Source organism: Rattus norvegicus, chromosome 8, assembly GCF_036323735.1.
Source record: "Rattus norvegicus strain BN/NHsdMcwi chromosome 8, GRCr8, whole genome shotgun sequence".
Lineage (NCBI taxonomy): Eukaryota > Metazoa > Chordata > Mammalia > Rodentia > Muridae > Rattus > Rattus norvegicus.
In genome coordinates, this window is record NC_086026.1 from 70,395,438 (window position 1) to 70,408,095 (window position 12,658).

General features: G+C 50.0%; 1 long non-coding RNA gene across 1 annotated transcript; it reads left to right on the forward strand.

Moving 5' to 3' along the window:
* The first annotated feature begins 6,842 nt into the window (after positions 1 to 6,842).
* On the forward strand, positions 6,843 to 12,047 carry LOC691000 (hypothetical protein). The gene is made up of 2 exons (NR_144437.1): positions 6,843 to 7,003; positions 11,588 to 12,047. It is a non-coding gene; the product is annotated as a hypothetical protein LOC691000 (long non-coding RNA).
* The last annotated feature ends 611 nt before the right edge of the window (positions 12,048 to 12,658 follow it).

The following is a 12,658-nucleotide window of genomic DNA, read 5'->3' on the forward strand; positions in this document are numbered from 1 at the left end:
CAGTCTGAGAACATTTTTGATGGGGATGGTTTCCAGCTTGGCTAGTCTTCCAGAGCAATTCTTGCTGAAGCATCTGTGTCCCTGGGTTCATGAGTACTCCAGTCTCCAACCTCCTCAGTCTTTCGTCTTGAGTCTACCTCTTTATCTTTAACGTCCTCTGAGTGACAGAACACACTGCTTGCCCAGTTTCTTTCCTACTATCCCTGGCTCCTTTGCGATGTCTTCCTCTTTTACTTGGCCCTGGCCTTTGGGAGCTTCTCAGAGTGTGATCCTACTTCCTCTACAGAATTCACCTGCTTCTTGGCCTTTAACTAACTCTTTGACATAGGTGATGACCCACCTTCCTCTGAGTCCCACATCTGTCTGAGTCCCGTGTCTGCTTAATATCTGAGTAACATCTCAGTGTCACCTCCGATTCACCACATTGAAAACCAAAGCTGCAACCTTCACTCTGGTCCACAAGGCTGGTCCTACTCTCTAGCATTCTGAATCTCACTGTGGTCTCCTAATCCAGAAACCCAAGAGCAAATCAAGATGCTTTCTTTCTCCGATAACTTCCATGTTAAGTACTAAGTCCCATTAATGTAGCTTTAGCCTTTCTCTAGTGGTCTCTGATCTCCCTGATTGGTTTATGGTCTTTGAATGGGCTTCCAGGGCATTCACACTCCACCTTCATATATTATACTGTAGTTAAAAGGATCCACTCATGGTGGACTGCAACTGTATATGCCCTCCCCTCAAACGGCTCCAGTGACCATCGCAACTTGTAAGAAATTGATAGAACTCTTGGCCAGGCCTCAGGCTACTTCCTTGATTCATTCTTATCCCGTTACAATGCTTGACAGATAGTAAGTTCAATCTCTTTTCCCCCTCTCTCTGTCTGTCTGTTTCTGTCTGTGATTGAATATGTTTATATTTGAATGAACAAATATAGTGCATGAGAATTGTCAATCAGTCATATTAATTTTGATCTTAAGAAGCAGCCAGGACAGCTGGGATGGGTTTCTGGATACTGAGGATGGTTTAGGACCCCAAGCAGAGAAGGTGGCAGCCAGTGTAGGGCCATTGTTGAGTTCTAAGCAGGAGAGTCATTTGCTGTCACCTCTGACAGGACTGGACAATCTGGGCTGCCATCCTGCAGACTTGGGGCTTTAGGATGCTGTGCATGCCCCAGACTGGTGTCAACAGAGCAGATGTGCTGTGGTAAGGCATCTGGGGATGGGAAGCAGCAGAAGTGGGGAGAAGAGCTGCTGGGTGGAAGAGAGAGGTCCTTTTCAGAGTTATCCTCCTCTTATTCTGAGAGCTGCCTGTGCCAGGTCAGGGGCTACACAGGATTGGTGCAGTGAACTCTCTCTTAGGAGTCAGGGCTGATCCAGGCTCTGAGGGTGTCACTATTAACCATGAGTCTTTTTCTTTCTTTGTGACTTTGAAGTTTAGGGATGGAGAGCTCTGTGTTCACAGTGGGAAAGCTTCATGGGAACAGGGGCTGTATTTGAGATTGTGAGGCTTCCTAGGGAGGGCCAGGCTTCCCTGGCCTCTAGGCATTCGGCATCCTTACCAACTCCTTCCAGTGGGATCCAAGTGAATGGGTGTCTCTTGTTTCATCCTTTTAACCCAGGAGGAAGCTGCTTTCTTCTTCTCTGTCTTCTATATGAAGAAATCAAAGCTTGGGGAGTTCAAGGGCTCAGCCGAAGTTGTGAGGGTGGGACTTGAGGCTTAACTGATGGATCCTCCAAGCCAGCCCTATCTTCCCTTCCTGCATGTCACCTCTGCAGGCCAAGAAGAGGCCCTGGGGAGAAGAAAGTTCTGACTAGGCAGAGTCTCACTCGAAGCAGGGTTGTGAACACAGAGGCTTCTCACCAAGGGTAGGTGGAAGGAAGGGAATGAAAACTGATGTTCAACGAGGCTAGAAGCTATGCTCAGCCCTGTCCTGAGGGACAGGGGAACTGGTTACTGAGGACCCCTGGGAAAGAAACAAGGCTTAGCATTGAAAAGACTGATTGTCAGGACACATCTTGATCTTCCCTGCTTTCCACTTTCTTATCTCCTGCCAGGTGAGGGCTCCTTCCCTGGCTACACTCCAGAAACCAGGGGGCCAAGGAACTGGGATGTGATACCCAGGGGACTGGTGATGATAGACAAGAGACTTGCAAGGAGGTGGGGAAACTTTATCTTCAAAATGGAAGGAGGGAGGGAGAGAGAGAGGCGGGGTGGGGGAGGGAGGGAGGGAGGGAGACAGACAGAGAGAGAGAGAGAGAGAGAGAGAGAGAGAGAGAGAGAGAGATCGCTTCCTACCCTTCCTAGGCACTAGGAGATGACTGCTACTCCCCCTGCCTTGGGCTCTTGTATCTGCATCCTTAGCTGGTGCTTCCCCAAGGCAATGTAAGCCCTCAGTATCATCCTGGGTGAGGCAGGTGCTAGAACTGGGTTTTACTCACTAACCTGTGCTTTCCCTGAAGGCTAGTTCTCAGTACCCCATTCTCTTAGGCATGGGATGGGCCTCCAGGATCCAGGTTGATTTATTGTGGGCACCCTTCTAGCTCCTTCCTGTCTAGGTGCTGCACGGCTGACTCGTAGCCATTTTGAGCAATGCCTTTGGCCCAGAGACCACCTAGGGCTCACAGCATCATCCTGAGACCAGATAAAATAAGACCTCAGGCTAGCTAGAAGCCTGCTGGACCCTCAGGTCAATGGCTATCTGACAGAGGTAGGGAATGGGAAGAGATATTGGGCTAAGCAGAGGAACAGAGATGGAGTTTCCTGAGGAGGCCCCAGGTTCCTTTCTACAGGGCTTAAACCTCTTCCCAGGAGACCAGGCTACTGGAAGTGGGGTGATATTAAATATTTATGAATTAGTGCAATTCATAATGTTTTCTGAGCCATAAGTTTTCATGATGTGTGTTTGGTAAGGCAGCTACCCCTGCTAGTGCCTGCTGGGACATTAATCCAACTTGCCATCCCTCAGCAATGTGCTATTATAAATTATTTTGTCCTGGATGTGGGAAGGTTGAGGGATGACGGGTCAGGCATTAGGAGAGCAGTTCTCAACAGTGGCATTGCAGGGGGTTGTGCCTGTGTGAGAGACTGCACAGGGTACAGATGTTTGGGGGCGGGAGGGGACTCCTGCCCGGAGCTGACAAGAAAGATTCAGAAAACCTTGTGAGAAGAGTGAGAGTCATTAAATCCTCATTGATAATGATTTCCCAAGTGGATGCCCACAGATATCCTGGGGTCCTAGCAACATGAGGAGGGAAGCAATTGTGGCTGCTATTGGATGTCGTTGGGAGCTGACTGTGGGTCTGATTGGCTCCATCTCTAACCTGGTCTTACTAAGGGCTACTAAGAGGGGGTACTGGATAAAGAGGCTTGCTTCTGAGGCCAGATCTCTGCAGGATAGTATGGTCTGGTGGGCATAGAATAGCTGGTGAATGAGTCCAGCTTCCCTGTTCCTTGGTAACCCAGGATGTAAAACAGGAAGGAGGTTGAGCTTCTCATTCCCATGGGGTAACTCAGTTCCCTCTAGACTTGCATTGTCTCAGCTGCAATATGGGATTAGAAATCAGAGTGGGCTATGATGCTCTGAGGATGGTGTCTGGTTGGAAGCTCTTGGGGATCCCAGGATACTATCCTACCCCTGCCATTCCCCGAGGGTATTTCATGGCAAAGGAGTAGGAGGGCCAGTATTGGGTATTGGTGCCCCTCAAAGTACAGGGATCCAGCAACTTCCTTAACCTATGCAGGGTCACATCTGGGTCTTCTCTTTGCTGTCAGGGTTGGGGAGGATCAGGCAGTGGTCCAAAAGCCAGGTGATCAGCCTAGCACCAGATACTGAAGGCGATGCCAGAAGGTATCAGGTCCAGTTGCCATTGAAGATGATGGAGGAAGGAAGATAGGGGAGAGAAGGAGGTGCAGGAGGGGGAAGATGAGAAAAGAGAGGCAGATTAGTGGAGAAGGTTGTCTTTATGGAAAGCAGACAATAGCCTTTCCCAAGATGGTCTTACTAGGGAGGAGGGAGTAGAGACTGATTTCCAACTCTGTGTCCTCATTCTCCATGAAGTTCCACCCTGTAGGATACTGCTCTTCTGACTAACTCATCCATCCTCAAACTAGAGATGAGAGAGTCAGGTTGGGGTTGTGTCATGGCAGAAAGACCCAGAACCCCTCTGGCCAGCTCAGCAGGAAGAAGAAAAGATAGCAAGACAACTGTCTGACCAGAGGAGGTCTGGCCAAGCAGAATTCTACAGCAGGCTTGAAGGGAATATGGAGACTACTCAAAGGGAAGAGGAAGTGGGTGGCTTTCAGAGTCACTTAGGTCTGGCCCTGGCCAGGTATTGGGTCCTTCCTGGAGCATCAGAGACCTGGTGAGGAGAGGGTCAGAGACTGAGAGCTGTAGAAACCAAAAGCCGTTCATTTGCTGTACAGTCAGCCTGGCCACTCTGCCCCTCTGAGTGGGATTTCTAGAGCTATAAACTCACAGTCCTAATCCTGAGGCTACCCAAGTCACCAACGGGCTCCTCAGAGTACCCTTGCCATAGCATTAGGTAACTGCCCTTAACAGTGTGTTTTATTAGGAAGTCCCTGACTCAGGGTTATTGGAATCCTGCCCTTCTTGTTCACAGTTCACAGAGTAACCAAGACCTGACTCTACCTCTTTTTTTTTTTTTTAATTCTTTCTTTTGGAGCTGGGGACCGAACCCAGGGCCTTGTGCTTGCTAGGCAAGTGCTCTACCACTGAGCTAAATCCCCAACCCCAACTCTACCTCTTTTTAAAAACCACCAAGGCCAGCTCTTTTCTATTGAGGTAAACACCTTCCAACAGTCTTTGGCTTTTAAGGCCCCCACAAGATTCCCCACCAAAATAACTACATCAAATGAGTACTCCAGGCTTCCCAACCTGTCAGCCCCTAGCATTCTACCTTACTGTCTCTAGGGCTATTGATCCTATTTTTCTTTCTGCCCACTAATTTCTACCACCTCTCATAGACCTCTCTCAGGCCAAGTCAGTTTCCTCTGCTATGATCATCCAGCCCTCCTTGTAAGCATTACCACAGTGTAACCAGATGACCAGTTGTCCAATTCATCTTCAGTTGTCCACCTCCCAAGCTTAAATGCTATCTCTGGTTATGCTAGTGGGTGGAGCAGAGACCACATACGTTTTAATCATTCCCCAAAGCACAAGTAACATACTCTGTACACTCAAAGCACATTCACAGAGTGCCGAGGCATGGGATAAGGTCAACACTGAGAGGATGAGCATTGGAATCAGACAGAGCAGGGACATAGCCCCAAGACCAAGCTGTCCCCTCACAGAGTTATCTAATCCTGCGGCAAGCCACACCTAAGCTAGCATTTGGGTCCCCATCATACAGTCAACTGTCACCAGCTCTTGGTTACCCTTTCCATGAGCCCTTGCTTTGATCTGAGGAGTCCCTGCTCAGGACCTTGTTTGAGCCCAGTATCTATCGAATAGATTCTCAGATGGACAATGTGGCTGGGTCTCACCTAACACCCCCACAGTCCATCCATCCCTGTTCTCTGGCTGCCTGTGGGAACAGACCTACTGGGGGGAATGGTATATGGTTTCACTTTTATGCTTTTATAGTTTTCAAACAAGAACACAAAAAGAGGAAAATTGAAACCACCCAGGGAAGCAGCAGGGCCCCATTTTGTCGACAGTCTGATGTGTTTACTGGACATCAGCACAGAGGGCCTGTCCTATTTACTTTTAAGGCCCTGCCTTATGAATCCATTGGGTAGTTTGGTGGCAAGATGCAGCCTATTATCAAGAAAATAGCTGAACAGTGCCATGTCGTCCTTGCCCGGCCAGCATGCCACTCACAGCGTCTGAAATCACTTGTTTTCTGGCCAGCGTGAGCCAACTGGAGCTGTGGTTCTTCGTGTTGCTCTCCAAGACCCGATGCCAAGTGCATTTGAGATACTTCAACAATCGCCTCGGCATGGCTGCGTGCCGCCAATGCGTGTTTGCTGTAATTACACAGCCTCCGAAGGAGGAGCACAAAAGACTTGTTGATTTTGGATGGGCTCAGGCCCCTAAGAGATGAGAGCTGACCTGGGCTCCTGGCATAAAGTTGTGGGCAGGCAGGCCCGCTGCCCTGGTGAGGACGTGACCAGCTGGAGCAAACCTTGAACCCGGGCCATGTCCGCCAGAACTTGCCCGCTTGCCCAGTTCTCTTAGCTCTCCTGCCAGCTGAATGAAGAGCCGGTTTGCTTTTGGAGAATAACCGGAGAGAAGGCAGAACTGGATCCTATAAAAAGCAGCTCCCTCCTTCCTCCAGCCAACAAGTCCCTGAATGATAATCATCTCTGAAATTGGCCAACCTCCCTCCTTCCAGTCCCCCACTCCTCCTCTCCCTCCCTCCCTTCCCTCTTAAGTGGCTAAACAGGCTCATTGTTTCTCTGGTCTTTGTAGGGTTCCTGAAAGGTTTCTCCTGGTGGCTAGGAGCTTCCGCCTATCTGAACCTCACTTCCTGTTTGCCTCAGACACGTGACACTGGGTTCGCTATGATGTGCTGGAGAGAGTGAGACAGGTGGGGCAAGTGGGACTGGGTGTGGCAGCTCGGGTCCTGTGAGGTAAGCAAATTAATTCTCTTAGAGGGATTCTCTTTCTGTTGCCATTTTGAGATTTGAGGGACATTGTTTCCAGGCAGGGTCACAAACGTACTTGTACTCTGTCTTTCTAGGGAAGGCTGTTGGATGCCCAGAGCTGACTATTTGATGGAATGAGGTGTCAATCCCACAGCCCCACCCACCCAGCCTTTCCAGCCCAAACCCCTCCTAGAGAGCCCGAGGCCTTGGCACCTACTTTTATGGGTAGCACAGAACACAAATTGAAAACCATGAGCTATGATCTTGACAGGCTCTTCCAGCCTTAGGTTAGGAAAAGAATCCAAGCCGGCCGAGATACAAATGCTGAGGCTGTCGCGGACAACCTCAGTGGACCCGATTCCTGCCCAGAGACCGGGGATAAATCCACTGGAAGAAGGTGAGTTGGAGGCCCACCGTACCAACAACAAGAATGATTTTACTCCCACTGAAGTTTCTTGAGCACCTGGCAGGCCGCCATGAATGTACTTAGGCGGAAAATCACCAGGAAAAAATGATATAATCTGACAGATTTTTCACAGGCTTAAATATTCATGAATTAAAGGAATTGGCAGAATTTTCTACATTATTAGCTTTCATCATGGCTGCAGGAGCAGTTGGTACACTGGCTGCTCTTCAAGATCCATTAATCTCGTCCATCACGAGAGCAGCCATTTTAAAATTAGCTGTGTTTCCCTGCGTGATGTTGTCGGAGGAGATGAGGAGACTGGAAAGCCATTCCAGGGGCAGGTCAGCCCCTTCTGGTGTGAGAATCAGCAGGGAAAACAGCTCTGCATTGGGAAGGGTCAGCATCATCCCAGAGCACAGGTCATGATGATCACTGTTTATAAACCCATCCAGAACATTCCAGGAAAAGGCCTCTTTCAAAGCAGGAGGTCGTGATAGTTTACATGATCCCTATGGAAACATAAAGGCCATCTTTACCCTTCCCTCCCTCCCTCTCTTCCCCCCTCTTCTCCCTCCCTCCCCTTTCCTCCTTTCTCCCTCCTCCTTCCTTTCTTTTCACCCTCTTCCTTGTTTTAAGATACAGCCTTTTCACATATGGTGATCCGAAGAAAGGTTGACCACCATGGACAAACTCCTTAGACATTCCTAATTTTCAGAGCAGAGGCATGCCAACCACACCATGCCTTGCCACATCGGATCATATACAGAAGCACCAGGCCAGACAGGAGGCAGAAGAAGTGAGGGGAACATGGACAAGAGCTTTTCTATAGGGGTGGGGGTGGAGGCAGAGAGACTGTTGGGAGGGTTAGGATTGCAGCCCTAGGTTGAGGAGTTAGGGTAGTTTCAGTGGACTCTTAGAAATAGGGGTGATCTGGTACTCTGGTCTGGTACCTGGCCCTGAGACTGGATGAGGGATAATGACCCTGAACATGGCAACCTACCAATAGGCCTGGTGACCACAGCTGAGGATGCAGGAAAATAAAAACATGGAGAATACAGTCCCTTTCACCTACCCATCCACCTACCCATCTAGGTATGCAGTGAACACATTTCTGTTTTGTTTCGTTTTTTAAGACAAGGTTTCTCACTGTAGCGCTGACTGTCCTGGAACTCTGTAGACCAGGCTAGCCTTAAACTCAGAGATCCACTTGTCTTTCCCTCTCAAGTGCTGATATTAAAAGTCCGTGCCACCACTGCCCCCATTTTAAGCGAGCACTTTTAATACTGGGTGCTGGTGGGCTTTGTTCTGGATGGTGGTAAGAGTTTCAGGCACAGGGCTGGATGGCTCAGTAGTTAAGAGCACTTGCTGTCCTTGTAGAGGACCTGGATTTGATTCCAAGCACCCATACAGTAGGTCACAATTTGCATTTGTAACAATTGTATTTGTAACTTGAGTTTCAGGGTATCAAATGCCCCCTTTTCACGGTTTAACCTCTGTAGGCACCAGGACATACATGGTAGGCACACATGCATGCGGGCAAAGAACTTGCACATGTAAAATAAATAAACATAGATAACGAAAGGAGTTGCAGGCTAAGCAGAGGTCTCTGCTTCCTCATCTGCCCTCCTCTCAGAAGCAGAGTCCGAGAGGCAGATCCAAGATGCTTTCAGGCTGCTCTGAGCTCAGGTCAGCCTTCTTGTACATGGAGCAGGGCTCAAGGAAGCCATGGGCACCGAGTATCCAAAATACTTAACACCCCAGAGACCAAAGAGCTACGCTGAAGAGGCGCCGGCCATGAACACCCAGAAGGGATGGGTTTGTTGAGTGCCACGTACCCAGGCAGGGCGCTTCGAGGATGCAGGGGCAGTTGTCCCTGTGTGTCTGCTGTGACTAGCTTCCTTTCTGGGTCCCAGAATGAATATCTGTGGTTGAGGAGTGATGTCTGTCTATAGACAGATTGAGTGGGGAAGCTGGTGTTTGGGTAGCTTTTCTCACGTTTATCATCGACAATAACCGTGATTACTCATCATAATAATTAATAATTATTTACACTTGTGTGGTGCTTATTTGTGGAGTGTCTACACCACTGCCAAGTGCTTTATAACAGCTTATAAATGCAGCCAAAGTTTGCTGAGCCCTACTGGAGACCAGTTACCGCTGTGCTCAGCATTGGGAAACCATAATGCAAACTCCCTTTAATAGGAAAGGGAGCTGAGGCCCAGAAAGGTTAAGGGACTTACTTGGAGCCACCCCGAGTTAGCGAAAGAAGTGGGCCCCTCAGTTCAATTTCCTCCTTCATCCAGCCTCACCCTGGAGCCTGGAGTCTACAGAGAATGAAGGAGAAGGTTCAGGGAGGAGGTAGAAGACATAGGTCTTGGGGCAGTATGGGAGTTCCCTGGCTAGAACTGGGCCTTGCATCTCACAGCAGCCTGCCCTATACCCTGGCCAGGAGTTAGCGTTGAAATAAGATTTCAAGACCAAACTCGGGAAACTTGGGGATTCAGGCATGATTCTGAAGCCCTACTCTGGCACTGGGGCCTCCAACAAGCCCATTACAGTGACAAGCAGTTCCCTAAACTTGGTTTCTTACGAGGTGTGACTTCCTCCTGTGCTCACTGGTTGGGCTGAATCCTCAGCCACCTTCTCCCTCCCACACTTTGTGCACAGCCTGTCAGCCCTCCAGGGTGTGATTCCTCACAGGACGCCTTGGGCTTCACATGCCGATGCTGAGAGAACACACTTTGGTTGTACATTCTATTGATATTACTGCCGGGCAATCAGCCGTGGACTCGGGGTTCTGACAGAGGGGGTGATGGCTTTCCTGCCTTACTGTTTCAGTGCCCATGAGAAGACTTCCCCAAAGGCTAGACAGCTTTCCACCAGCCTGACCGGAAAGTGTAGTGGGTATCAGCCTGTGTGCAAGGGTCCTGAAACTTGGCCCCCTCTACTGTGTGGCCTTGGCGAGAGATGGATGGATGAGCAATGGAAGATGGGGACACAGTGGCGTCTGTTGGTCAGTACAGGCAGCTCAGCACCAGCCCTGGCCCCAGAGCAGGAGGCTGCTCTGGCACCTAAGTGCCCTCTGTGTTGCCTGCTACCATTAGGCCTGGCTGAAGGACTGAGGGGTAAGGAATCAGACATAGAGCCTCCTCTGGGCTGCCTATGGCACCCCGAGACATACCCTCCACACCACACACCAGACCAACCCCTCAGATCACGGGGTCCCCATTGCATCTTTACTTCTCATCCCCACTGCCTGTCCCCACACCCAGCTCCCCTACAACTTCTTCCTCTCACCCCAAGTCAATGAATTTCCATGTGTACTCCTTTCCCTACCACGTCCTGAGCGCCATGGGGCAGGGCCATCCACAGACCACATGGGACTTCTACCTGGCAAGGTTCCTGGCTCTTCTTCCAGGAGGAGACAATGCGTGCGGGGTGAGCAGAAGCTGAAGAGGCGGAGGTTTAGGGTGTCAGGCACACAGACGTCAGCTGGGAGCAGGTAGACCCCTGGGAAGATAACCAAAACATACATATGTGGGAAGGAGTACTGGGTAATGGACATCACAAACACTTTGACTCCTGTCTGCCTGGGCTCTGTGTGAGACTCTGGGGTGGAGGGAAATGAAAACGGGGGTGAGGAGGACTTCTTTACCCACTAGCCTCCAGTAACACAGGTTCTGTCTTTGACTCGCCTCCTAGAGCTGTGTGAAGGGCCACCCAGCCCAAACCCACTCATCTCTGCTGGGTGCTAAGGTGTGGGCAATCCTAAGGCAACAGTAGCTCAGAGGGGCTTACAGCTCCGCCTCTCTGCCTTGTGTCCTACAGCTACTGGGCGTAGTGTCCTAACAATGCTCAGGAAAGGCCTGGGTAGTTGGTCTCTGTAATGTGGCATTTGTCCTGCTGTCTCTGTCCTTTAGGTAGGAGAGTCAGTGGGGACAGTGACCCCCATCCCTGGTTGTCAACTCTCTGGCAAGTTCTCACACACACACACTCTGCTTCTCTCTGTGTGTCTATTTCTCTATTCCTCTGCTGCATTGTGTATATGTGTGTGTGTGTGTCTGTCTGTCTGTCTCTCTGTGTGTGTATGTGTGTGTGTCTATCTCTGTCTCTGCCTTTGCCTCTGTCTCTGTCTCTGTCTCTCTGTCTCTGTCTCTCTGTCTCTCTGTCTCTCTGTCTCTCTGTCTCTCTGTCTCTCTCTCTCTCTCTCTCTCTCTGTGTGTGTGTGTGTGTGTGTGTGTGTGTGTGTGTGTGTATGTGTGTGTTCCCTTACCGGTGGAAGCCAGGGAAAAGCTCTGTTACTATTTCTCAGGCACAGTCCACTTCCTTTTTTGATCCAGGCTTCCTCACTATCCTGAGGCTATCCAAGTAGGCTAGGCTAATTACCTCTAACCCAGAGAAGAAATTATGTCTGGCATTTTTTATGTGGGTTCTAGGTATGGAACTCAGGTCCCCATGCTTGCAAGGCAAGCACTTTACCAGCCCAGCCATCTCCCCACCTCCTGTCCCATCCTTCTCACCTCTAACCCTTTATTTTCTGTCTGCTTGCCTTTCTCACGCTTAATGATGATGTAGCCCCAACCCCAGGCCCATGCATCCGTCCAGAAGACCTCCCAGCTGCTTTCTGGACCCAAGAAGCTCCTTATCCCAGCTCTATGAGGATCCAGAGACCCTAAAGGGAGCCTACCCCAGGCCGGGCCTTTCAGCTCATGGACTCTGCTGCCACCAGATCCTTGTACAGAGAAGCAACCAACTGACCTGCTCTGCCATGCAGGGTGCAGAAGGCAGGCCTAGAGCTATCAAAGCTGTGGTCTTGTTGTCCCTCGTCCTGACAATCATGAGGCTATAACCCAGCTATGGAAATCTTCATACCATAGGGGGCCACTCAGGGTGGGAGGAAGCAAAGGTCGTTTATTCTCTTTCTTCTGGAAACGATGTAGTGCTTTCTGCTCCAGAACCACTAGTCCTCCCCACAGTTCTGTGGCATGAAAAGTAAAGATGTCTGGGCAGCTGACCAGGCATGGGCATTGTGGAACTCAGGACTCAGTTTCTCTTCATGTTTTTATAAAATTCAAAGGAGTAGGTGTGTGTGTGTGTGTGTGTGTGTATGTGTGTGTGTGTGTATGTGTGTGTGTGTATGTGTGTGTGTATGTGTGTGTGTGTATGTGTGTGTGTATGTGTGTGTGTGTATGTGTGTGTGTGTATGTGTGTGTGTGCGTATGTGTGTGTGTGTGTGCATGCGCACGTGCACGCGCACGCACAGGAGCATGTGAACCATGTCATTTGTGTGGGTCAGTTTCAAATTCAGGTTATCGGGCCTGTGTGCCACATGCTCCTACCTGCTGAGGCATGTCCATATGGGTTCTGGGGATTGAATTCAGGTTCTTGTACTTGCAAGACAAGCACTTTACTGATTTCAGCATCTCCCCCGCCCATTAGTGCCATTGTTAATACTGCTCTGCCCTGGCTGCCCTGGAGACTAACGATGGAGGGTGTAAGGTGGCTCACACAGCACCTACCACTTACTCTGGGCAGAGCCTATGGCTACTTCCTTTCTCCTTCCACATAAATCAGGCTTCGGGGCCCAGAGAGGTGATGACCCAGCATGCTAATGGCAAATCTAGAAACAGAGTCAGAGCTGTGAAC